The 27,185-nt window shown below is 38.5% G+C and overlaps 1 protein-coding gene across 3 annotated transcripts in view; it reads right to left on the reverse strand.

Annotated features, from left to right (window-relative positions):
- The window catches only part of SLC25A21 (solute carrier family 25 member 21), a 486,164-nt gene that overhangs the window by 266,333 nt on the left and 192,646 nt on the right, over positions 1-27,185 (reverse strand). The gene's annotated exons all lie outside the window — the stretch shown is intronic.

Here is a 27,185-nt window from a genome sequence, read left to right on the forward strand (position 1 = left end):
GAGAGAGCTTGAGCAGGGGAGGGGCAGAGAGAGAGGGAGACACAGAATCTGAAGGAGGCTCCAGGCTCTGGGCTATCAGCACAGAGCCACACTCAGGACTCGAACTCACGAACTGTGAGAGCATGACATGAGCTGAAGTCGGACGCTCAACGGACTGAGGCACCCAGGCACCCCAACATGTGCCCCTTTAAACTTCTATTTTACACATGCATCTGCCTGCCTGATATAATCAGCATTATGAAAAAGACCTGTTAAAATCTGAATAGGTGAAATTTTTCTTCCATAAATCATTATTTCATGTGTTGTCACAGTTCTCAAATGTTTAATTAATTAAAATCCAAGTAACAGTTGGTTTTGCTCAACAACTGTCCAGCCCAGCAGCCTAATGAAAGATGGCCACCCCTGTAATCTTAATAATACCTCTAGGCTGTCAGCGTGTCATGGCCTGAGCATGAAATCTAACTTGACAGATAATGGAAATGAGCTATTAACACAAACCAACCTGTGCTCAGACCATGTTTTAATATTTTATATGTGTTTATTTGGCAGAATATTGCAACTTTTTTCAGTCTGTCTTGTTAAAACCCCATTCTAAAAACTATTTCTCTTTTGTTACACACACACACACACACACACACACACACACACACACAATTTTTTAATGCTGACAACTTAATTATTCCATACCTTCCAACCCTCTTCACACCATCCCACATGCTCCATAAAAGTTTCTAAAAGTTACTTAGTACTTTAGTCTTAGACTGTTTCAACTCTCACCTTTTGAAACAGCCCAGAAGTGATAATGAAATGCATAAAGGAATGAGAAAGAGAATCCAATTACATCTACCTGCACAGCTCAGCTGCACACCAAGTAACAATAAACAGGCATTCTTAAGTCACAGCATTTCACTGGAAATGGGGCAGAACTTGTGTATTTTAACAACTTTTTACAACTAGTAACCACTACAGCATTTATTTTACTTTCTCAGAGAAAACCAGAGAAGGTTCATAATTTAAACTAAAGGGTCTTTCAGCCTTGAAGACAAAAAGCACTTCTGCTTAGCACCTGAGTAATAATGTGGGATGTGTACAGGTGAATTAAGAAGACTGGATTCAAAGATAGTTTGTCTTTGGCCAGTCTGAAACATATGACTCCTTTCCAGCCCTGCAATCATTTATTATCCAGCAAAGAAAGGCTAGGTTTTTGCTCCACAAACACAGTGGTGGTCCTCAGCTTACGATGATTTACCATGTCTGCTCTGAAATGCATGACACAGACTGTTCCAGAATGGTCTCTCTCATATACAGACGCACACACATCTGATGGTATTTTAGGTCTGATTTACTTTTGTGCCACTAAATCCAGAGTTTTGGTCACCTGCACATATTTTCCCTCTCAAATGTGACACCGAAAACACATTTTAGGGGGTACTTCATTTTAAATGAAATATATCTGAACATATATTAGCAAAAGCATCTCAGGTTTTATTGAGTTAGTAACCCGATATTCATTTTTCCTGTTAGAAGGGACTGTTTTTAAAACTTAGGGGAGTATTGCACCCAAAACACATTTTAGGCATTACTCTTTTTTAAATAATATGTAGTGGAAATAAATAGTGAAAGCTACTCAGGGGATGTTGGGTTAGTAACTAGATATTTAGTTTTCCTCTAAGAAGGGACCATCATTACTAAAAAGTATGAATATTTTACAAGAGCACAGAAAAATATATAGTATTAATAAGAAAGAGCTCTAACCCTGCTGGAAGTTTGGACACATTGGTCTAGAAATCCCAGTTCTGAGGTGTGCAAATATGACCTCAAATCTGTATCATGCACATATTCAATTATGTACACAGTCATAAGAACTGCCTCATGTATATCGTATCTAGGTGTGCAGAATACATATATAATGTCAAAGGCTCCAATTTTTAATATTTGCTATCCTAATTGGATGCTACAAGTCAAAAAACAATAAATTTTAAAAGTTATCTGGTGTATAGATTTATATACTTTCCTTAGATACACATGGTAGTGTGAGTTCAGATGCTAAATTAAAATACAAGTGTCATTCTTATCAAGGATAAGTTACAAAGCCATCACAGGTAGTTTGGCATAACTGCTAAATCTGAACTCAAAGAAAACTGTTCTGAAGCAATAAGACAAAAAGAGGTAGGAAAAAACTAATAAAAAATCATAAAAACCTGCTTGAAACTAATAGGAGGAACAAGACATCTAGCAGAGCATAATTTAATAACCAACACTGAAAGGCAAAGTAAAGTTACTCCAAGGCATGTAACAGCGATGAAAAGTTTACTCTTCTTTTCTTTTTTTTAAAATTTATTTATTTATTTTGAGAGAGAGGGCGAGAGAGAATCCCAAGTAGGCTCCACACTTCGTGCTGAGCGCAACTCAGGGCTTGATTTCACAACTGGGAGATCATGAACTGTGAGATCATGACCTGAACCAAAAACAAGAGTTGGATGCTTAACTGGCTGAGCCACCCAGTACCTCAAAAGTTTGCTATTCTAATGCTGTAGGTCCAAAGCTATGCAGCCAGATATGGCCACCACTAGCCAGATATAGCAACTGAGCTCTTGAAATACAGCTAGTCTGAACTGAGACATGCTGTGGGTATAAAATAAAAACCAATATAAAAAACTTGGTATTAAAACAGAATATAAATATCGTATTAGTATTTTTAATTGATATGTTGATAAGTTAATATTTTGAATTAATTACATTAAATATAAAGCATTGTAATCAATTTCATTTTTTCCTTTCTATTTTTTTAATATGGCTACTTGAAATTCTGACCTTACATATGTGGTTTGCATTATATATGTATATACAACACTTGATCTAAAGGATAAAATCTCAGAATGTGAAAACTGGTTCAGAACTGACAAATCGTCTCATCCAAACCCCCACATTTTACCCACAAGGAAGCTGAGGCTCAGATATATAAAGCAATGAATTCTGGTTAAGCCCATAATTAGCCATAGATTCTATCAGAGGCCAGTGTCCATCAATCCAACTTTCTTTCCATAAGAATATCAGGTCAGGAAAGAGAGACAGGAACTTGTCTCAGTCACTGCAATCAAACATACTCTACTTTCAGTTTCAAAACCCTTTTGTTATCTTTTGAGATTTCATATAAGAAACTTTAACCTTGACCTACAATCATCTATGCAATTGTCTTCACTCTCTTGATTCTGGTGGTGGACACTTACCCCATGACATGCCTTTTAGGTACTGTTAAAATTATATGTGTATATTTCAAGGAAGATTTTTTAATTTGCATCATGCAATAAGTGAATTAGAAAGAAAAGTGAACAATTTTGTATACCAAACCAATTTAAAACAAGTTTTAAACTTGTCTTTAAAGAACAATAAAAGTTAAGTCATCTTTCACATGAGCTCCAGTATTTTCTCAGCAATTTGTCACCCCTTTTCCTTTCCCCTCTACCATCCCTCATTTCCATGATCTATAGGATCAACTTTTTTTCCTTAACAAAACAAGTTTTACTTTTTATTCTTATTGCCATGACACCAAGTTTAAATTTATACATTAAGGCTCATTTCTAGATTCCTGTGTTCTGAGAGTCTGAGCTGAGTTGAGATGCTAAATGGAAAACAGAATAAACTAGTGATTTACTCCACCAACCTCAACAACACTACCCTTTGACATGGGTTGAAGTATTTTCCAAAGTGGGCAAACAGACAGCAATAGATTTCTTTTTTTTTTTTATGTTTATTTATTTATTTTGAGTGAGAAAGAGAGAGAGTATACACACACACACACACATGCATTGGGGAGGGACAGAGACAGAGGGAGAGGGAGAATCTCAAGCAGGTTCCACACTGTCAGCACAGAGCCCAACATGGGGCTTGGTCCCCAGAACCATGGGATTGTGACCCGGGCCAAAATCAAGAGCCAGACACTCAATTGACTGAGCCGCCCAGGTGCCCTGAGAGCAGTAGGTTTCTTAAAAACAAACAAACAAAAAAACAAACCAAAAAAAAAAAAAAAAACTGAGGCAAGGTTTTACATCCAATATGGGGGAGAAATTTTTGGGTTAAATACGGTTAAACACTTTTCTGTAGTACATCTCAGAAACTTTAATATGCTAATGGATAACCTCACTTTCCAAGAAATAGATGTAGTATGGAGAATTCTCCAAACCTATTTAAACCATATAAATCCTGTTCTTACAGAGCATTTTGAGACACCAGTATCCCATAGAACACACTTAGGGAAACTAAATTTGATGCAAGATACCTTATAAAATCATGTATCACCCTTCACCTTTGTGTTATTACTGAATAACACCATTTATTATTCAGTCGTTCACCCAATAAAATTTATTAGCTTGTTATAGACTGAACTGTGTCCCCCAAAATTCACATGTTAAAGACATAACCCCCAATGTGACTCTATTTGGAGATAGGGCCTGTAAGGAGGTAGTTAAGGTTTTCTGTATAGTTTTCTGTCTCTCCAAAGGTCATGTGAGGTCACAGTGAGAAGACAGCTGTCTATAAACAGGGAAGAGAGGTGTCACCAAAAACCAACTGTGGACTTGATCTTGGACTTCTGGCCTCTAGAACTGTAGAAAATACATTTCTGTTGTTTAATCCACCAAGTCTATGGTATTTTGTTACTGTCACCCTAGTGGACTAACGCACAGATCCTGTTATGTTTTGGGGGATGCAAATAGTGAACAAATAGACACTGCCCCTGGCCAACAGGGAGTTTGCATTCTAATTCAAGGGCAATGCAGGAAACACTGAGTAACTTTCTGCTGTTAGACTAATCAATTACTTTACTTAAGGTCAGAAACAAGGTACCTCACAACCGAAACTCCAATTCACATTCTCATTGCAGGGGATAATAAAATTTATTTGTTTTGTAAATTTTTACCTGAAGAAATAGGCCAATGGACCCCTTGCCTCTCTCTCATTTTCTGGAAAAACCTGGAATTCCAGGAATCAAAGCTTGACTCCCTTTACTGCTGCCATACAGGATGCAAAGATATACCAACCAGGCAGCAAGGAATGAACATTCCACGCTCCCCACCACAACAGCTCTCTAGGAGCCCAAACACAAGGTTCCATAACCTAAACTTAAGATTTCCTCAACTATGGTTGTTGAAACCACACTGTAAGCATTTTTCTGCCCCTTAAACGTCCAGAAAGGAAAAGGAGGCAATCTGAAGTCAACCCCATCTACCACACCCTACATAGGAAGCCTTCTCTATCTGCCTCAGAGACAATGTTTTTTTTTTTTTTTTTTTTTTTTTTTTTTTTTTAAATTTTTTTTTTTCAACGTTTATTTATTTTTGGGACAGAGAGAGACAGAGCATGAACGGGGGAGGGGCAGAGAGAGAGGGAGACACAGCATCGGAAACAGGCTCCAGGCTCCGAGCCATCAGCCCAGAGCCCGACGCGGGGCTCGAACTCACGGACCGCGAGATCGTGACCTGGCTGAAGTCGGACGCTTAACCGACTGCGCCACCCAGGCGCCCCTGACAATGTTTTGATGACAACGTTGCACACCATGAAATATTCCCTTCTCCTTTCAAATTACACAAAAAGAGCAATAATTTGATTTATCTCTTGCCGTTAGTAAAAAAAGCTAATTGTTACCAAGACAAACAGCCTATTTTTAAGCAATCAATAATTGTGTTCAGAAATCGGTTTAATCAATATAATAAACTTAAAGTAGAGTGAGAACATATAAAAATAACTTAGGGAATTTGGGAACTGCTGATTAGTTATATTTTTTCTACTGCTTTTTCCATGGCACTGTCTCTGAGTCATTGCATCTGTCTGCATCTCAAATGCCAAACTGTTCACTAACATATAGACCTTATCAATTGCTCTAGCTATGTCACTGAAGCAAATAAAAGAAATAGGACTTTCCTTACATCCACAGAGCTTTCCATTAAACAGTCATTTATTTTGTCTAAATATTTGTGTAAGAAAATTTTTTTTTGCAAAGAATTGTTTTGCAAAAGTATCAACAAACAATTAAAATGTAGTAATATGAAAAAATTCAATTGCTACTAAGATGATATAGTCTAGATCTGGTTATACCTTCTTGGAAAAAATCACTTACCTTCTGTAAGCCTCACTTTCCTCAAATTTGAAATGAAGGGAAAAGTTTATAAATATCCTAAAAGGCCATGTTTGAATGAAAAATTATTTCTTGAAACTTAAACTAACTGTAAATTACTACCTTTTAAATTCCATTCCCCCTTACAATATTTTGTAATTCTAAATTTTAGGCAAAACATGGTACACTAAGAAAACAGGCTAGTTCTACTTAAAATTTAGCCATTGTAAAACTATCCAGTTCAGCTGTGGGTTTTATTTAAATAGCAAGAAAAAGCAAAACAATGCCAACTTCGTGCTACTGTTTTCTGTCCAGAAATAGAGACAAGGCCAGTCTCTTGGAAGGAATGAGTCTGAGATTTGTACAAATGAACTATGTGTGCTTGTATAAAAACAGCTAAATACGTTTTTTTTTAAATATTACTGTACATGCTCATATTGTTTTAAAATACTCTGCCTTGTGACTGGATAAGAATGGGCATGTTGGTACCAATCCAGAGTAAAATTATCCCATTCAGGATATATTTATTGCTCTTAATCCCAGTCTGTACCGGACATGCCTAGGACCCAGGGGAAGTGGTGCTGTGGGGCCTAACCTTTCTGTTTGGGCATTTACTACCCGCATACACCAGAGCCCTGAATGTTAAGACTTGTAACCAACTGCTTACATCTCCAGAGTTCCATCAAGGGTGTAGATCACAGTGAGGAAAACTCTTGGCTTTTCAAATCAGTGTTAGGTCAATGGTTCTTTATTAATGAGCCAGATGAATTTGGAGTTTTTTATGATTATGATAGGTGCACAAACAAACCACTTATTACAGAAATATATCTCACTGAGGCTGGAATTGGTCGATGCTCGAAAATTTCCTGTCTCTGATATTGAACCAGGGACAATTTTATGGTAAAACATGGTTGAGCACCATTGTGTTGACAAAACGGACGAGTAAAGGAATGTATGCCAAAAAGCCTGTTCAATGATGACACTTTTTGTGACGGTACTTTCCATTCTTCAAACCTAATTAGATTTTCAGATTGTCTTACCTTTTGGGAAAAAAAGCCGCCCAATTTAGTAGTTTCTAACTGTTGCCAAGATTTGGAAAGCATGTAAAACAAAGGAAAGGCCCACCTCAAATATCGTCCACATGGTTTCCAAACTACCCAATTTCACAGGTGAGTAAATTTTTTTAATCTACAAGATGAACATAGAGTTGCAAACTTTTTATTGTCAAACAAGGAAATTTTTAAAATTACCATCATCTACTCTCACAATTATTTAAAGAAAGAAAGGGAACTTTTAATAGCACAGGCATAGAAAGGACAGAATCTTAAAAATGACAGTTATTTAGACTGACTGGAATTAATTTTATAAAGATGTATTCTCTATTTTTCTCAGTTGACACAAACCAGTGAAGACTCCATTTGGATAGGCATGGGTTTAGGGAACAACATTTGGGAATCATTGATGTACAATGTAAAGTCTGTCGGTAAGCCTACCCTAAGGGCATTTTCTCTCTCCATTCCCCGTAACATTTTTCTCATACTAATTCTATTATAGAAAAAACTCACATTGTATCATATTCATTTATGTGTGTCCAGTAGACAAGAATAAGTCATCTTTTGACTCCTAACATAATAAATTCTGGGAGTCTTTTTATGAACGAGTGAATGGATAAATGGGAGAAGAAATCAGTGAAGGAAGGAAGGAAGGAAGGAAGGAAGGAAGGAAGGAAGGAAGGAAGGAAGGAATAAAACCCAGGCACACCAAACACATTCAGTTCCATGGGTTAGCCTGTTTTTCCCTACCGTGGAGACTGACACTTCCTACAAATGCAGTATGTGGCCGAGAGATCAAGTTCAACCTGCCACTGTACATATCTAGCACAATTACATGCGAAAACAGAATCAATTCAGAACGTCTGTTATGGGCTTTTGAGTTATTCAGATCTCATCACCTAAGACTGCATTTTAGAACCCCACAAAATGCTTCACTGATTATATACACTGCAGGCTGGGGAACCTGCATGGTTTCATTTTTGCCCATACTTTAGGTAGTCTTACTGAAGGTACAATGAATGCAGGGTAAACTTGGACCAATAAAAGAACAATAAAAGAAGGGCCACAATGAAATGAACTATTGTCTTCCTTTCAAGTTCTTGTCAGTACAGCTATTAAAGCAGGAAACAGAGTATCAATTTGGCAGGGAGGGAGGTCTATTATTTGATGTTCTTAAAAATTCCTATATTCACATGTCTCTATGACTAACATTTCTGTAGATAAGCTTCTTAAAAGTTGGAATTCTTTATTAATGCTACTATTATCACATGAAAATGTTCACTAAATAAGTAGTGGGATTTTCATCTTAAGTAAGCAGAAGTGACATCAGGGTTAGAAACCATAGACTAATGAAGTTTAGACCTCACAAAGCCCTACCATTTTCCAGGTATGTGGAGTTCAAACTGACAATTCTTGGAAATTCTATGCTACAATAGTTAACGGTAGAACAAAACAAAACAAAACACTGATTCCATAACATCATAACAATTAATTCCAAAAAGATAAATTCCAAAATACAACACAAATGAATCCCATTTTTATCCAGTCCACAAGTGCATGGCCTTGGGCAAAAAGACTACACCTTCTATAGTTTGGACTCAGTCTCCAAGTTATGTCTCAAGTATGAAGAACAGGATTTAAAAAAAAAACTTCTCTCAAATAACTATTTACAGAACATTTAGATCTGGTTACTCATCTATCACCAAGCTGTGGCTACCCAGTGTTCTCTAGATCCTTCAGTGGTGTTGTGGAATTTGATTTTTATCATTTTGCTATTCTATCTCTGCCTCTACCTATTTGGTTTTGAAGTGTCAGTTTCCTGTATTATGGTCCATGTCCAAACACTGACCTTGGTTGTCAGGAGTTGAATGTCAGAAAATATTTGGTTAATTATAATAAGATATACTATAGGCTACTACTAATCAGCAATGTGTTTGACCTTTAAGATGTTTCTTAATCATCTTTTGAATTTCATATAAATACAGCAGGATACTTTTGGGCTACCTTGTGTAAATATCAGGCTGGACTAAATAACAAAGATTGTATTAATATTTCTATTTTGTAACCCGAAGCTCCAATTGTTTATAACATGCATATGGTGTAAACAGCTAATAAAATTGAGTCACAAACATTAAAGCACATATAAAGTCAGAAATATGAAATACAAAGGAAAAGTCAAAATAGAACACAACGGGATATAAACGTTTGTAAGTGGTTAGCTCCAAACTGAAAATGTGAATATGTGCCTAATGAAAATATTCAATAGATGGCAAAACTAACAGAAAACTTTTAGATAATTTTCTTTGTTTTGTATGGCAAACAAATAACTAAATGTTAGTGTTCTTTACTAGTAGAAACTAATTTTGGTACAAAGATTTTTGGCATAAAATTTTTTCAGCATAAGACCATATAATTTGGGGCACCTGGGTGTCCAACTTCAGCTTAGGTCATGCTCTCTCACGGTTCAAGGGTTCAAGCCCCACGTTGGGCTCTGTGCTAACAGCTCAGAGCCTGGAGCCTGCTTCAGATTCTGTGTCTCCCTCTCTCTCTGCCCCTCTCCTGATCATGTCCTCTCTCTCTCTCTCTCAAAAATAAATAAATATTAAAAAAATTAAAAGAAAAAAGACCTCATAATTCAAATACTGTGTTCAGTATTGTTGAGAATAGAAGGTATAAATCTATCATTTTGGAAATTATCACAATAGAGGGATTTATTAAGAAATATTTATTTACCACTTAAGCATTTTAATCATTCATATGGTTAAGAATTAAAAGTTATTAGATATTTAATGCATGTGTAAGTATCTACTCTGTAGCAGATACTGGGAAGAGAGAAAATAAATTGTGCATTGCTTGATTTTCCAACTGCCTACTGAACATCTTTACTTGCAGTAATTTGTTAAATAATATTCCAACTTTATTCAGCATCCATGCTTTGTTAGAAATTAGGTATTCAAAGATGTGTATAAAACGATTCTGTAGAACCAGACTATCATACTGGTGTCCAGAACTGAAATTATCATGCCATCCCTGCTAAACCTGCTCCCATTTTTAACTGACTCTCCCACTCACTCAGTGGAAATGTGAAGGTCGATCTTGCTGCATCATCCCCAATAAAAAATGTCTCAGAACCTCTGATCTGACTTCTGTCTCATGTTTCTACTCACTGGCTCCCTCTTTCTCCATGTTCTTTTACAGGAGTTCTCTCCTCTCTTAGCAAGGCTTCCCAACTGCACCTTTGGTCTCTTTATTCTCCACCCCCTCCTAGAGAGTTCTTCCTTAGCACAGTTCTGATCAAGTGTGTTTCTGCTACAGACTTTAAATTCCTCCCTACTGACTAGGGAAGAAGGCCTGAATTCTTCAGCTTGGCCCCTCAAGGTCCTTATTGCTCTGGCCCCAACTTAGGTTTCCATCATTTTCCAATTTCTTCACTTCTCCCCCTTGCCCTTCCTCGGTGCCTTCCTTCATTTTCCTTATGCTTGCAATGGCTTCCCTCTACTTCATCCTGTTCCCTGGAGGTACAAGTCCTAGGCATTCTTTAAGATCAGCTTCAAATACTGACACTTCCGGGAAGTTTTTTGAGAGCCCTCCAGCAACAACTAATGATCCTTTCTGCATCTGCACCTCCCAATGCTATCTTTAACGTTCTAAGGATATGGTTCATATTCTACCTTATACTTGTGGCATTTTTGCACCTGTTTTATCTACTCCACTACTTTTTAAGCCATTTGAAAGTTCCTTGTCTGACATATCTTTGTATCTTCCTCAAAACTCGGCAGTGTAGGCATTCAAAAAATACTTATTGAATGTACGAATAAATGAAAGAATGAACAAATGAGTGAACAAAAAGTGACTAAAGATGGACATGGTAAAATTAACTTGTAAGGTGTAACAAGAAAGAATGTACAGCATTGCTCAAGAGGTTATAATAACCAGGTATAATGGCTGACATTCTGAAATAAATAATTTATGCTAACTACCTGGAAAATTTTCCCAAAGGGATTACTTTTGTATTGTGATACTTTCCTACTTAAAGATGAAAGGAAATTATCACTTGGACTGATGCTAAAAGTTTTTCCTATTTTTCATTGTAAATCTGGAAAGGGCATTGTGGGGACAAGCCTATGTTGCCATTCGGATAGCCTGTTTGACTTGTTAGTCTCTTATATTTCTGGATTTTGTGATTTTATCTACAGGCATTCTCAGCAGCATCTCACCATTAATCATGGGAATTTTAAGTGTAGACACAGTAGAGATGACAAACCAAGATTAAAGATGTGTGATAAATGTGGTAAAAAAAAAATCCTCTTCTGCTTAATTTTTCACCTTTACCCATCAAAAACTGTACCTCTGGTAATGAATACTTAGGCTTAAGATTCTTTTCTTTTTTTTTTTTTTAAAGAGTAATCCATCTTGTGGAATGATATCTGTGAAACAACTTAAGAACTGTTGCCTGTAAAGGGGTGGGACACAGAAAACAGTTTCCACACCAAAAAAAAAAAAAAAAAAAGTACAGACTGTTCAAATCCCATCTCGTTTCTACCCTTTGGTGCTGGTCAATAAACTTGGTACCAGATATAAACAAAACATTCCATTCAACATTATGTCAACCTTCAGTGAAAAGGTCATCCATCACTGTACCTTAACGTTCTGAGCACCTGTAAAATCTGATGTGCGTTCTTTCAGGCCATTTTTTTTTCAACTTTGTGTCTGTCAGAGATACCCCCCACCATATATATATTATTTATGTTGGGAGTAGCTTTCTAAATGTCACCCAAATGAATTAGTATCATGCTGAGCCTCAGAGTTAAGAGAGTCGCCATGTGCATTTATGTGTTTTCTCTCCCTGAATACTGACACATTTATATCCTTCCCCCGTCTGCTCTGGCTTTGGCAGGGATGCATAGTACAAGCAGTTTATTTTACTATGACATGGTGACAAAATAGAACTTTATTTATGTGAAGCTGGTTAAAAATGCCCTGGCCAAAAAATATGACACCGGTTAAAGAAATCTAATAAAACCTCTTGTAGAAATGGTGTAAAGTATAGAGTTTTATTTGGAACTTAATGAGGTCAGTAATGCATACTGTACCTTACTGTGTCTACCAAATAACATCAGGCTAATGTTGCCAAATGCTTTTTTTTTCCCAAAGCAGCCCAATCTCTGTTAATTTAGTCAGCCACTTTTAACTCCCTAGATCTCCCTCACTCCCTCACTCATTCCCGCATTCATTCATTTGCTCTTTTAACAAATAGAATATTTATCACATTTCTACTTCATGTAACTCGAGAGGAATTCCATTAGTTTTTAGATATATGAAAAAAGCATTTTTACCAATACTTCTGAGTTCCTTTAAAGGTCTCATTGGAAGTAATTCACTAATCAAGATATACCCATAAAAGCTAAATGAAAAGAAAAAAACCTGAAATTGGGTTTTGTGAAATTTTTGTGTTCAATGCCTTATCATCCAACAATTATTTTTTATAATGACAGAACAGATATCCTCATTTATATATTGTACTATGTGGCTTGGCCATGGTCACAAAAGCAGCATGTGTAAATAATACCAAAAACAAAAGGCCACAATTCTTAAGCACCCTCAAGTTCGTATCTCTGATGCACACAACCAACCGGAAATAAGAGTTGTTCACCCAAAGTTGTATTGTATTTCAAAAGCACCACAGTGAAAGGCTGAATACATATCTAAATGATGCTGTCTGCTGCTCAAAGTATTTCTGACCCTTGCCTTGGAAATGATCATCAGAGAGCCTCTGTAGGTCACAAATGAAAGTCTATCTCGTTACTTTAAAGACATAGGACACTCTTCCATGGTCATCATTTCCCTCCCCCGCTTTCTTATCTTACCTCCTGTTTCCTTCTCACCCCTGGGACCCCTACTGCTGGCAAAGACCCAGAGACTCAAGGAAGGGGCAAGCTTGAAGAGACCCTAGGAAGCAAGAGGTACCTTCCTTAGCATTCACCAGGATGCCTACAGGAAGTGTTCAAAGCTGATGCCAGAGGAAAAACTGGCTGACCTTGGGCTAGAACCCTGAGTTCCTATCCTGGTTTGCTTACTAACAAGCTACATGACCTTAGATAAAGGAATCTACCTCTCTGAGTTTTAATCTCCTGATCTATAACATAAATTGGCTGGGTGTGGGATGGGGTACCACAGGCAATCTATCCATCCTTCCTGCCTCCCACTTCTATGTCCTGACAGTACCCTATCCCCAGAGAAGCACCAATAGAAAGAATCTTCCATCAACCACAACTAAAATGACATAAAATCCCCAAATCTGAGAAGCCAATCACATTGCCTGAACAAAATTTAACTTTGATTAGGATTTCAAATGCAACTGCCAGTATAAATATCACATTAAAACACCAATACCTCTGATGAGAAAAAAATGTGCCTGCCAAATGATTTCTCTTTCAACATATTCATTATGCTTACCTCAACAATTAGCATTAGCATAGGTTTCTGACGAGGTCATGAAAGTAGTTTTATTACACAGAACTTGTTCTTATAATGGTATTCATTTATATTGAAGTTTATTTATGTTTCATTTATATATATGTACTTATATATTATATATGTGTATATATATACACACACACACACACACACACACACACACACACACGCACGCGCACACACACATATACACACATATATATTCTGGGTAACTGTAAGCAAAAGTCTATTTTTTCCATTAGAAGTGATAAAATAGGGGCGCCTGGGTGGCGCAGTCGGTTAAGCCTCCGACTTCAGCCAGGTCACGATCTCGCGGTCCGTGAGTTCGAGCCCCGCGTCAGGCTCTGGGCTGATGGCTCAGAGCCTGGAGCCTGTTTCCGATTCTGTGTCTCCCTCTCTCTCTGCCCCTCCCCCGTTCATGCTCTGTCTCTCTCTGTCCCAAAAATAAATAAAAAGTTGAAAAAAAAATTTAAAAAAAAAAAAAAAAAAAAAGAAGTGATAAAATAGAGTGTTGATGAACCTGAACATGGGTTCATCAGGTACCAGGTACCATGTACCTGGATTACACGGTAGGAGAGAGCAAAGGAAGAATATCTTCAGAGATTACTTTTTTATTTTATTTTATTTTTTACATTTTAATATATGAAATTTATTGTCAAATTGGTTTCCATACAACACCCAGTGCTCATCCCAAAAGATGCCCTCTTCAATGCCCATCGCCTACCCTCCCCTCCCTCCTATCCCCCATCAACCCTCAGTTTGTTCTCAGTTTTTAATACAAATTACTTTTTAAAGCTCATTTTCAGGGCACCTGGGTGGCTCAGTCAGTTAAGCATCCAACTTTGGCTCAAGAGAGGTGTCTCAAGACCTGGTGTCTCCCTCTCTCTCTGTCCCTCCCCTGCTCGCATTCTGTCTCTGTCTCTCTCTCAAAAATAAATAATAAAACCTTAAAAATTTTTTAAAAATAAAAAAAATAAAGCTCATTTTCTACTCAGCTATTAGGCCTTTATTATACACATAAACAGCTACTGAGGATAATTCAACTAGGCCATTTCCAGATGTGTTTGCCCAGACAGCCAAACTATTAAAACACCTATCGCTGCCTCCATCACCTCATATTGCCTAACTGCCTGGGTGCCATATGGCACAAACAAGTAACCATGCCCAGCTCTCTAAGACAGACAATTACACAGAAACACAACTACAGATTCAACAACAATTTTATATTTTATGTCGTAATCAGTGCACACATTTATTTCACATGAGGGCAGAAAAGCAAGTATGAACAAAATTTCATGATTTCAAAATCACTTAAGAAAGTGTTCTTTTAGGGATCTCAAAGATTGGACTCTCTTGAAGTCTTCCTTCAGGTATATGTTTTATTACGGCCCTTTACGCCATGAACACCAAGCCATAGTTCAGAGGCAAGCTTCCTGACATCACAGAGATCTTAAGAGTTATCATTGACTGTGCCTTCGGGGAACTAGCCTTGTCATTAGGTATTGAGGCTTTTCCCAGATATGGGAGACTGGCACTTTCTTCCTCTGAAACACTCAGATTCACATGCGCACGTGTGTAGATATATACATACACATGCAACGGAGCCAGAGGAAAGAGGACGCTGAGTGAGGCCACTTGGTTTGCAAGAGCTTATGAGGCGACCATGCAGATGAATCAGAACAGAGTGGACAGAGCCAAACCACATGAAGGAAGCCCCTAGCAACAAGACCATGCTCCCAAACTTCTGCAGCCCACTTCTTGTTACATTGGCACTCTTCTTCGGGCCTGTTTGTTTAAACCGTCTTGCTAAACTGTGCATATTGACTCCACAGACTCTTGGCCTTTTAACTGCCCGGTAAATAAATGATTCTACAGTACACAAACATGGACTGAAGGGAACACTATCATGTGCTTCTTGTAGTTGCTCTATCAACTGAGAATGTCCTACGAGGGAGGCCAGGCTGTGTGCCATGGATTCAAGGCTTCATTTTGCTTTCAGTGGGTGCTGCTGCCATCACAAGTGCACCCCACTTTTCCACGGTACCCTGACTGAGGGCAGCTGGCCCAACACTTCCTCTTCCACCCACTGCCCACTCTTCTCCCTTCCTCCCTCCACCAGGAATCTATGATGGAGTGAAGGCCAGTAGAATTGACTGCCTTAACTGCCAGATTCCAGCCTCTTTGTATTGGACCCTACTCACTCAAATCAGGACATTCTCCTCTCCACTGTTTCTAAAAACAAACCTCAAGAACTGTCTTTAAATATTCTAATCCTCTATAATCCCCCACTGACTACAAGTGGAGGAGGTGATGCTTCACCTGCTTTTATAACCTGAGAAAATAAGGTCTCCAAACCCGGGCATGCCCAGTCATTGCCTGTGTTTCCCAGGGTAACACTGGTAAAGTAAACTCTCCACAAAGCCAAAGAGATGGAGAATAAAAGGCATATGCCACCAACTGACCCGAAACACCTATAGAAAAAAAAGGAAGGACAACCCAATTTTTTGCTCATTTTCATCTTTAGATCTTTGTTTGAACATTCTGAATCAAGATTCCATAATTTAGACCACAATTCCTCTGCCAAGTGTCACTGAACAGACCAATACAGGATGGATGTTCCAGTACCTAACTGTAATGATATAATCAGTGACCCAGAAGCAGTCTGAGCGTCTACCTTCTCCTGGAATGGTAAGGCAAGAGAAAAGGCAGCACACTGGAGAAAAGATCATTGACCTCAGAGCCAGGAGAAATGAGCTGGAATTCTCCTTCTACCACTTGCTGATCATAAAATGTCCAGCAGATCACTTAACTTCTCTGGCTGCTAGGTTCCCCATCTCTCTAATTAGGTTAATAATATTCTCCCTGTTTCTCTTCAGGACTGTCTAAGCATCATATGAGATGAGGTGGGTGTGAAACCCACAAAAGCCCAAGGTGGAGAGGTCCATAGGTGTGCCGTTTCTATTTTGTTTTAACTTAGAAGAAAAAGTTGGAAACTGGCCATTTAATCCAAAATACGCTAGGTGTTTACATGACCATAATCTATTTCCACTGACCGATTTATGTCATTCCCACTGTTAGTCTTGTGAATCCTATTCCAATCTAATTACACCTTTTACCTTTCAGTAATTTGACCACTTAACCACACACAGACAAGTGTTTGTGAATGAGAAAGCTCTCTGGAATATATAGTATGACAGTGGAGAACAAACCAGGATTGAGAAAATTTGCTTTCATAAAACAGAACTAGATTTTTATGTTTGGGGCTAGTGATGAGGAGAAGAGGGTAAGTAGAGATAATACTAGAAAAATTCCCATGTTTTTCAAATCATAAAAATAATTATTTCTATTTCTCAAGAGTGCCTTTTTTGGTATAAATTTCCTATCTTATAATACAGGCTCTGTGCTGATGCCATTCTCTTATCATCCCTTTGCTTTTTTGTACGTTATCCTTCTTGCCACAACTTGGCACCTGAGTCCTTTCCATCCCTCCCTTCCATGACCCTGTCTCCCTGAAGATGGCCTCACCATTATTCTCTGGTTTCTTTCCTGGCCTGTACCTTTACAGCAAATCCCTCTAGAGTGAGAAATGCAAAGCCGTGGGCTGTAGTTATATGCACAGTCCTGCTCAGCAGCACCAAACACAGTCACGGCCAAAATAAGCAAGAAAGTCCATGGGAACACCTATCTAAACACCAGTGGTGATTCCACTCTCCAAGCCACCCGAGCATAGAGCCACTCTGATTATATGTAACTCCTGCCTTTTGCCAGTAATCAGGAAAGAGCAAGGTTCACACACAGTATAGAACACAACACCTAATTGCTCATATGGAATTCTGACAGCAATAACGTTGTCATCACTGTCCTAGTTTTTAAACTAATCACAATCTGTTAAGCTGAGGAGGTTTAAGATGATGGTTCTTAAACTTTCATGAGCAGGAGTACCTGAGTGAGTCTGTAAAAACCCACCCCCAGAGAATATGATGCTGAAGGTCTGGGGTAAAACCTGGGGAGCTATATAGCTTTAGCAAGGCTTCCCCGGTGTTTCTGATAAAGGAAGTCAAAGGGCCACACTTTGGAAACACTGCTCTACAAGGTCTGGAAGATCTTTTAAGAGGGGATGGTTCTAAGAGAGTCACTTTGGCTCTGGGCCTGGTACTGACCCTTACTCTTGTCCTGCAAGCTCACAGGCCATATTCCTTCCTCCCATCTGTGCTCCATTGCTGGTGAGGAGTAGACGACAGCTCTCCAGTTGACACCCAAAGCTACAGCCTATGTAGGGGAAGAGCCCGGGAAACAGGAGTCCTTCCAGAGTAACGAAACAGTGCCTTATGAATGCCCTCTGCACATGAATGCTATACCAGAAGTGGACAGGCACATCACCTCCCTAGAGTTAAAGAGATGAGTATTTCCTGAACCCCTACTCTAAACTCCTTGAATAGGCCAGATGCCAAGGCAGTTGTAGGAGCTATTTCCAGGACAGACATGTTCCCTCATTCCTGTATGTCTCACAACATAATCTCACATAGAAACAATGATAGAAGGAGAATTAGAGCCTCAGGCCAGCATACAAATGATGCCGTATCTTAGAAATATTTCAACTCCATCTCCACAGTCCCAGTCTCAGCTCTCATCTTTTTTTTTTTTTAAATTTTTTAGCATTTATTTTTGAGACACAGAGAGAGACAGAGCATGAGCAGGGGAGGGGCAGAGAGAAAGGGAGACACAGAATTGGAAGCAGGCTCCAGGCTCTGAGCTCTCAGCGCAGAACCCGGTGTGGGGTTCGAACACAGGAGCTGTGAGATCATGGCCTGAGCTGAACCCGGACACTTAATGGACGGAGCTACCCAAGGCGCCCCTCCTTATCTTCTGCCTGGAGAATTGCAGCAGCTCTCAAGGTGGGTTGCTGTCTCCACTCTCTCCTACCACTCATCCTTTCGCTAGCTTGCTTGCAAAGTTATTTTTTCTCACACACATTGTTTATTAGTGTCAATATCCTTGTTTCTGCCTAGTAGGCTCCATGCCATTCCTTAGCATAATGTTTTTAAAACACAATCAAGTAACATCAAGTTTAAATCAGTAGCTGAAATACCTGGAAAATAACCAAGAAAGTAGTAACAGTGCATGTTTTATCCGGAAAGGAATCTAGAAATCACTCCCCACTTGAATGAAAGATAACAGAATGACATGTACCCATGCAGCTTCTCTTGCTTCTAAGGACAGTAGGCTCTTTTTAGGAGTTAGAGGTACCCAACACATTCAAATTCACTTTAAATAATTTATAATTTTAGTGCTTTCCTTGATTCTAGAATTTGGGGTAGAGGTAACAGATGGGTTGTTTTGACTGAGCCAGAAATTTTCTTTTTTGTAGTGGCGTAGAACCATTAATACGAATAGCAGTAATTTTAGTTTTTGGCAGAAAAATTATTGTGAGATCTGAGTTGGCAGTCTTCAAGTTTTTATTTTATTATTCCATACTCTTTTTTTTTTGAGTTATTTAAGAGGTTGAAAGAAAGTCAAAATGTTCCAGAAATATTTTCCACTTTCTTTTGGTTACAAAATAGGCCCCCTTTTCCATCAAAGGTTAGTACATATCCCCTCATAGTATATTAAAGTGGTTAAAGAAACTATAAGTGAAAAAGCCATTAAGCTTATTCTATTTTAAAAATTTCCCCCTTTTTCCTGTTTTATTCCCCAAAGTCATGAAAATGCTGTTTAGATCATGTGAACAGAGGATCTAAAATGGCCCTCCCCAGATTACAGTGATTCTAAACAGCATGTTAGTGAAGAAGGTATTTACGGCTGACAGAGTAATGGGAAAATTTACATTTTAAAATAATAGATTATTCATGCAGCAACCATAATAGCTCTCTATCTGCCTTCAGCACAAAGATATAGGAGACCATGCATGGGATTGTGAGAAAAAGAGACAGCTGAATCAATGTGTATGATCACCCAGGCCATTCTACCTGTATTCTGCATCCCCTTGGTCAAAGGCATGCTTTGACGCCTTGTTAATGGAAAACGAGGCTGCTACAACCTTTAACCCTGCCTGCAAAATGAGCTGCCAAAGGTTCATGCAGAGAAGTGCATCCACCCTCACTGCAAGCCAGGCCAGCTTGTTCCAACTTCACAAGCCTGCTCACAGAGCAGGAGCTCACACAGTGCCAGGAGCATCCGGTGACCCCTGGTTACAGGGCACAACTCAAAGGGACCATAGATGGAACATCATTGTTTTCTCTGCGAAAAAAGTAGCTAACTGAAGTGGAGTGACATTCAAAAGGCTCGGTGAATAATGGCTTCTCCTGTCTAGCAGGTTTGCTGCATTCCAAATTCCACAATACTCTTCTCCATCTCTACCGTGAAGCCTCTTTTTGAAATTGCACTTTTGCAGTGTTTGCAAAGGCTACTCAGTAGCTTTCATTTTTCAAAGCTTCTTACACACATACATAATTTCCTAGTCTAAGTTCGTGAAAAACCAAAATGGGTAAATATATTTTTAAATGAATATAGTTTTATTACGTTCTCATAAATACTAATTACCATGGACTCAAACCAAATACCAATAAAATGTGTCTAAGTATATGCGTCCTAATTTGTGAATCAATAGCTTGTTTGCAATCAGCAAATTGGGTATAAGCCAATGCAAATGAAATGCTTGGCAACTCTTCTCTGCAGCGAGTTCTCCACATTTGTATTACTTCGTTTGCTCAGAAAACCCTTCCTGTATGGAGTCTACAAAGTGGATCCTTCATGTATGTTCACAAATTCTTAATTTAATGGGGTCCACATGACCATTCTCTGGGTGAGAGCCATTGCAGAATACCTCCTTCAAGTGTTAATCTTGAGGGTGGAACAGGCTGGAATCAGGAGCGGTTTTGTAGCCACATTAGAGACTTGGTTTGCAGCCTTTGAACAAGTCACTTATATCCATGGGAAGCAGTTTCCTCAGTTATAAAACAGGAAGAATAATCCTGGGAATAACACACTAATGTGAGTTAAGCTCTTAAAGATCCTCTTGTGAGAGGTGCAGTAAAAGGACAAAGAAATATTACTGGTACCTTGTCAACACTCAAACAATACTCTGAGGTCTTAAGAAAAAGGGAATGTAAATAAAAGTAGAATCAGTGCCTGCAGTATCATCACGTAACCCCACTCAGGGTGCTCACCCAGAACTGTAACTTAATTACATGTTTCAAGACGAACATTCAACATGAACAGATCTATTCAGCTTTATTATATCAGAATTTCAAACTTGCTTGGGATAGGGAGGGTAATGATTTTCTTATATCTGTCTCATCAGTTTAGTTCCTATTTGTCTCATTAGTTTAGTTTGATTTTTCTATCCATGTGGATGTTCTGTAACTTGAGAAAAGGCTTTTCTAAGTTACTCAAAGGAATGAATGATTTTGGTTGAGCTCTGATTTTGTCTTCCATTTATTTACTCCAGGTTCAATTTTTTTTTTAATTTTTTAACATTCATTCATTTTTGAGAGACAGAGACAGGTTCAATTTAAATGCCTATGGTTACCTTCACAGGATATGGATCAATGCCAGCAGGTGTACTGGCATTTGATTTGATTCTTTTTGCAAATATTTGTTTGCTTTGCTTCCCTTTTGGAATGCTCAGAATTGATCAACTTGAAAGTAAACTGAAAATGCTCCCTTGTGATCCTGCCCTATGGAATAGAATTATGCTTTAAATCAAAGAACATCATACTTCATATCTCAATCGCCACGACTTTCCACAAAAACAACAAATTCACAATTGCACAGTTATTGTCCAACTTTTCCACTTTACTAAATTTGAAATCTTAAGCTCTATTCTTTTTTAAAATAAATTTCCTCTCAACTAGATTAGTGTATCTTCATTTGATATTTACAGAGTATTCTTATGATCTCTAACATTCCAATGTTTAAATAATTTCATTTTGGTTTTGGTATATAAATACACACAAACTATATATAGATATACTTTCCAAATAAGAACCATAGCATTCCTATCTATCTCTATCAGAAATAAAAGTAGAGTATTCTGGATCAAGTCCAGTATTTTTCAGAGTGCACCAGACCAGAAATATTTTCCTTCTGGGTTTATTCTCTACTCCGTCACTCTGATATAATCCCATTAAATTATTACAAATAATGTTTATATTCTTATGAAAATATATTTTAATAAGTGAAAATATAATATTTTCATATAGTATTTAAAAATAAAAAATCACAATGTAGAAGAGAGCCCTAACCATCTGAAAATATTTGTAAATATACTTTTGGCTTGGGATAAGAAATACATAGAACTGGGGCGCCTGGGTAACTCAGTCAGTTAAGCGTCCGACTTCAGCTCTGGTCATGATCTCCCAGTTTGTGGGTTTGAGGCCTGCGTCAGGCTCTGTACTGACAGCTCAGAGCCTGGAGCCTATTTCAGATTCTGTGTCTCCCTCTCTTTGCCCCTCCCCTGCTCACATTCTGTCTCTCTCTCCTCTCTCAAAAATAAATAAACATTAACAAAAAAAAAAAAGAAATACATAGAACATAAGAAAGTGGATGGCTCGGAGATGTCACAATCATGAGGAACAGCCAAATCACCATTTTTTAAAATGTCTATCTTTTTATTTTGAGGGAGAGAGAGTGTATCTGTGTGCATGCATGAGCGGGGGAGGGGGGGTACGGCGTGGGAGAGAGAATCCCAAGCAGGCTCCACGCTAACACAAGAGCTTGATCTCACGAACCATGAAACCAAGAATCATCACTTAACCCACTGAGCCACCCAGGCGCCCCTCAAATCACCATTTTTAAGGTGGCTTCTCTCTCCCCTCTGCTCTTCTGCTTCATCTGCTACTCCAAAGAAACATTTCAAGAAAGTGTCCAACAAAGAAGAGGGAGGAGGTTGCTCATCAACACAGTGACCTATGACTTCACAGAACTTCACAGACATTCCAACAACTGCTCACTATTTCCACTACAGAGAATGGATCGCCAAGCAATGTGAAAACAAATTAGTGGAAACTCCTGAATTGATTAAAGAACTTGTTTAAGAGTCTTGTATGAAGAAGACCCCTTGTATGTCCTGGAGTGGACTGAGCACAGCCTGGCCTAATGTCCCAGTTGGTCAACAGATCAGTGTCAAGATCTTATCAATTCCTTGCTTTCCTTATAGGATGTGTTACTGTTTCTCTTCTTGTATACACACCATACTCACTCCAGCTTACTAATGTTCTACTCCTCTGACATTCAGACCAACTATTGTCATCTTCCCTGAGCAAGAAGATGACTTCTTGAACTCTGCAGTTTAAAAAAAGTTAGCAAATCGGAGCATCAGAACTCTTCCCTCTAATAAGATTCTGAAATTCTAAAACAAAAGTTTCTACTTGGAGCCCTTCTGGCTGGAGGGTTGGCAGGACCTGAGTTCCTCCTCTCCTGGCATCTCCTTCAGGAGCCCTTGCGGGGATTTCACAGGGAAGGAAAAATCTCTTAATTTGGCAACAAGAGGAAACTTCAGTGTGAACTTTTATTTCCCTAAATATTTAATTCCTTTGTTCCATCTAAACACAAGTAAATAAAATGTACCTACTGTCACTCCTAAATCTTGTAAGAAATAGTGATTTTTCTTCCTTTTGAAGAGTGGGTTAATTTTAGAATGAAATCATAAGATTTATGGGCTACAGATCTGTATGAATCACCACTAACTGAGGGTCAGTTACATTTTTGTCCTTCATGATTCCACAGATTTGACCCTCCTCTGAAATGGACAGAATTAGACTTTTCTCTCTTTTGTGATTCTCCCACATTCCCACAAGTGAACATTTTCTTCTCTGGTTTTTATTTGATGTTCCCTCAGGATGACAAGCATCCAGAGGCAGGAATCTTGTCTATGTTAGTCATCTCTACACAACACCAAATGAGTGTCTTAAACACACATTAGTGCATGGTAACCATTGTTTCATAGGGTTATTTGAAATATGTATACTCATTTGATCTGAAAATGCTGAGATTTTAAATATCCATTAATTATGAACAACCTCTCTCACACACAAAGGGAGTAGTTGCCATATGTTACCAGAAGTAGGTAACTAGCTTTGCTCTTAAAAGGCAACTCACACTATGAACGCTGTGTGTCTATTTATGCCTTTGAAAAGGATATAATAACAAATTTCTGCTTTCCTAATGATATATAAATTAAATATCTACTGTATCCAGCAGCAACAAATAGGCATTGAGAGATGGGCACTGGAAATGCAAATATGAGAACTGACAGCCATTGTCCTTGCCCTTTAGGACCTTGCAGTTGGGGTGGGGAGGACAGGCATTTGTGCAATGGTGTGTGTGTGTGTGTGTGTGTGTGTGTGTGTGTGTGTGTGTGAGACATAGTCCTTCGTTATGTTAAGCATGAGAAAGGCATCCATCAATTGGTCACTCAAACAAATGCTATCAGGGAAGGGACATTGTCCTATGAGCACTTCGAGTTGGCAGCTTCGACCTAAGCCAGAAGGTGAGGAGGGCTTCCCCAAAAATGAGTAAGCAGCTAAGAAGACAAAACAAGGAGGGAAGAGCACACACAGCTGAGGGAAGAGTGTATACAAAAGCTCTGTAGCAGGAGGGAGCTTGGCAAGCACGAGGGCCTGAGAGAAGGCCAGGGAGGAATAATTTCTTAACATGAGGTAAAGTGAAAATGTTTCTGAAGGCAAAAAAGGTCAAGCAAACTTTGAAGCCACTTCTGCTGTTCGTCCACATGCAACCTGACTCTCTTCCCTCACAGCCCTTCTCCGGCACTGACAGCACAGCTAAGCCCCTGGTCTGAGGTGGGAGGTCCTGCTGATTGACAAGCAGTCACTGGTGAGACACAGTCAGTCATTCCTGACAAACCTAGGTTATTATTAAATGTAGTGGAGCAGTGAATTCAATGGTTAGAAACGGAACGGAGAGCGCCTGAGAAACACGGTGAGGCAGCCTAGAGGAAAACCACCTCCATGGAACAGGAAGTCTTTTCTCTTTTCAGAGCATCATCCATCATGCTGGGGGAAACGGCAGGAACGTAACCTACTACTTCTTAATAGGCTTCTGCACAGAGAGTGGCTTTGAAGCAGCAGCTGCCCACAGTAAATTTCACTGACCCTTAGAGCCTTTCCCCAAGTTTTCCAACTGTTTTGTCTCCTGAGCTGCAGCTCAGTGTTGGGTCCAAGTTACAGCACCTGACAAAACTAAGGAGCCTCCACCGTATGAGAATGGAAAGCGTTCAGCGATGTTGTCTTTTCTGTGCTACCCCAACAGTGAGACATGATGCCATTCCATCTGGCCATAAAGTGTATTCTTTCCCAGGGAGAAGAAACTCAGCAAGGGATTTTATTTTAGGGTCTGGTATTTTACTGTACATATATCAAAGGAAGTACAGTGAAATATAGCCCAATCCCTAGATAAGGCAGCCAGGGGGTCAAGTCTTCTCAATAAAGCAGAATTAATAAGTCTAATAAGAACAAAGCCCTGTAGAGTTCATTCAGACTGGATTTTGTTTTAATTATGAAGTGGCAGACACATAAAAATCAAAGGATGGTTTCAGAAAAAAGTACTGTCGGAAATAAGAGTAAATCTGAAAACTCAGCCTTTTCCTCTGTTGAATAATTTTCATAACAGTTCCAAACTTTGGGCAATATGATTCTTCGGTGTAAAACAGACAAATTAATTACATAAATAATTATGTGGTCTTTGATGCACAGGGTTGATGTTCCAGGCCCTTGCTAATAGAAGCCTATGTGTTGAGCTGCTTCTCTGGGAGTGGGAAGAGGTGTGTGTAGCTCTTACTACCCTATCTTATGATCTGGTTCCCAATGTGGGCTGCAGAAGGCCTTTGTGAAATGAGGGACTGTACCACAGTGAATCACTTGACACTTGGGGCCTTAATTCACACTCTGGTTTTTATTATCACAAATTAAGCTAAGTATTAGGGACCAGGGAAGTCCTAGACTCTCACTTTTAAACTTCGATTCTTCCATTCTAAGCAGGCAACAGAGGAGGATGCAAGCGGGACCATTTGGGTGGTACAGGTTTTGAGGCATGTTCTCACAGGTGAAATGCTTCTCAGGTACTTTAGAGGCTCAGGACAGAGGAAAAGCAGAAAGTGGGGCCAGGCTCCGGTTTCTATTGTCTCTGACTACCTTGAGCAAAGGTCCACATAAATTCCTATAAAGTCACACAATTGAACATTTACCTAATGAAGCCATCTCCTTTGGATTCCTATCACTGTTCTTAGTCACGAAAATCTCAGAAGAAAAAAAGAAAAGATGCATCAGTAATTTTTTTTTTATTTTGGAGAGAAATTCTTAAAATGCAGCTAACTCAGTGGGATTGTAACCATCACCATAATAACGATTATCATGATGACTGTCAGTTGAGCAAAGACTATATGCCAAACACCTTTCACATCTTCTCTCCTTGAGGCTGGAAGCCCTCTGTTGTTCAAGTGGTATGCCCAGAGTAGGTGTTCAAGAAACATTTGCTGATGGAATCATGAATACATGGGTGAGTCTAAGAGCATAATTCACTTGTAACAAGCATAAAAGTTACTGAGTCAAGATCATGACATGGCATGTATATACCTTTAGGCCAACTTCAAAGTAAAGGAAATGCCCAATTAATTTTATATTTTAATTACTAGTATAATAAACCAACTAATTATGCACTAATATGAACCAATAACTATCAGAGAATTAAGCCAACAATTACTAGTGATGACTAAAGCATTACTATAGCATTACTAATTAGTGCTTTATTTCCATAGGCTGAGTCAAAAGTGAAATAACAAATCAGTTTAGGGGAAAGAAAGTACCAGATGTATGTAGATCCTAAGCACTAACATTATGTTCTAGAGATTCAAGACAGATGCCACTTCATGTCTATGTAGATTGAACCATGTGAAATTGCTGTTTTTGTTAAAATGTCCCAAAATTAGCAGTTTCATATGGCTCAACTTAATATTTTCATTGAAGTATCCTTGTATTGAACTAAAAGTAAAGGTAACAGATTACAATGGGTTAGGCATATTACTAATATACCACTCTTTGGAGAGATTTAAAAGAAATTATGTTAAAATCTCCAGCTTGTTTACATTTATTTGGACTATATATATTCACTTGTACTTTCAACATTCACACATTGAATATATTTGATCAGTCTCTGCCCATAAGTACTTGAAGATATCTTTACAGAGGAGACAAATATTTAAGCAAATAAAGTTCTTCAAGATATTTAAACTTGAGGTAACTATGTAAGCTCACCAGGTAAGGCAAACTGAAATGAACCTTACCAGTTCTTTTAGCCTTTCTCCATTAATCTATATGTGACAATACAATCCCTTTTGAGGGATTCTGTCCCACTTTCTTCCTCAAAGTGCAAGTCCTGGTTGGGAAAAGAAAGTCCTGAGTCTTGATGTATTGCAAAAATTAAGAAACATGGGCTGTGAATATTGTGTTTAAAAAAGAAAACAAATAAGTGGGGATACTGGACTATATATATATATATATATATATATATATATATATATATATATATAT

This window comes from Herpailurus yagouaroundi, unplaced genomic scaffold (genome assembly GCF_014898765.1).
Source record: "Herpailurus yagouaroundi ecotype Mexico unplaced genomic scaffold, PumYag 141, whole genome shotgun sequence".
Taxonomy (NCBI): Eukaryota; Metazoa; Chordata; class Mammalia; order Carnivora; family Felidae; genus Herpailurus; species Herpailurus yagouaroundi.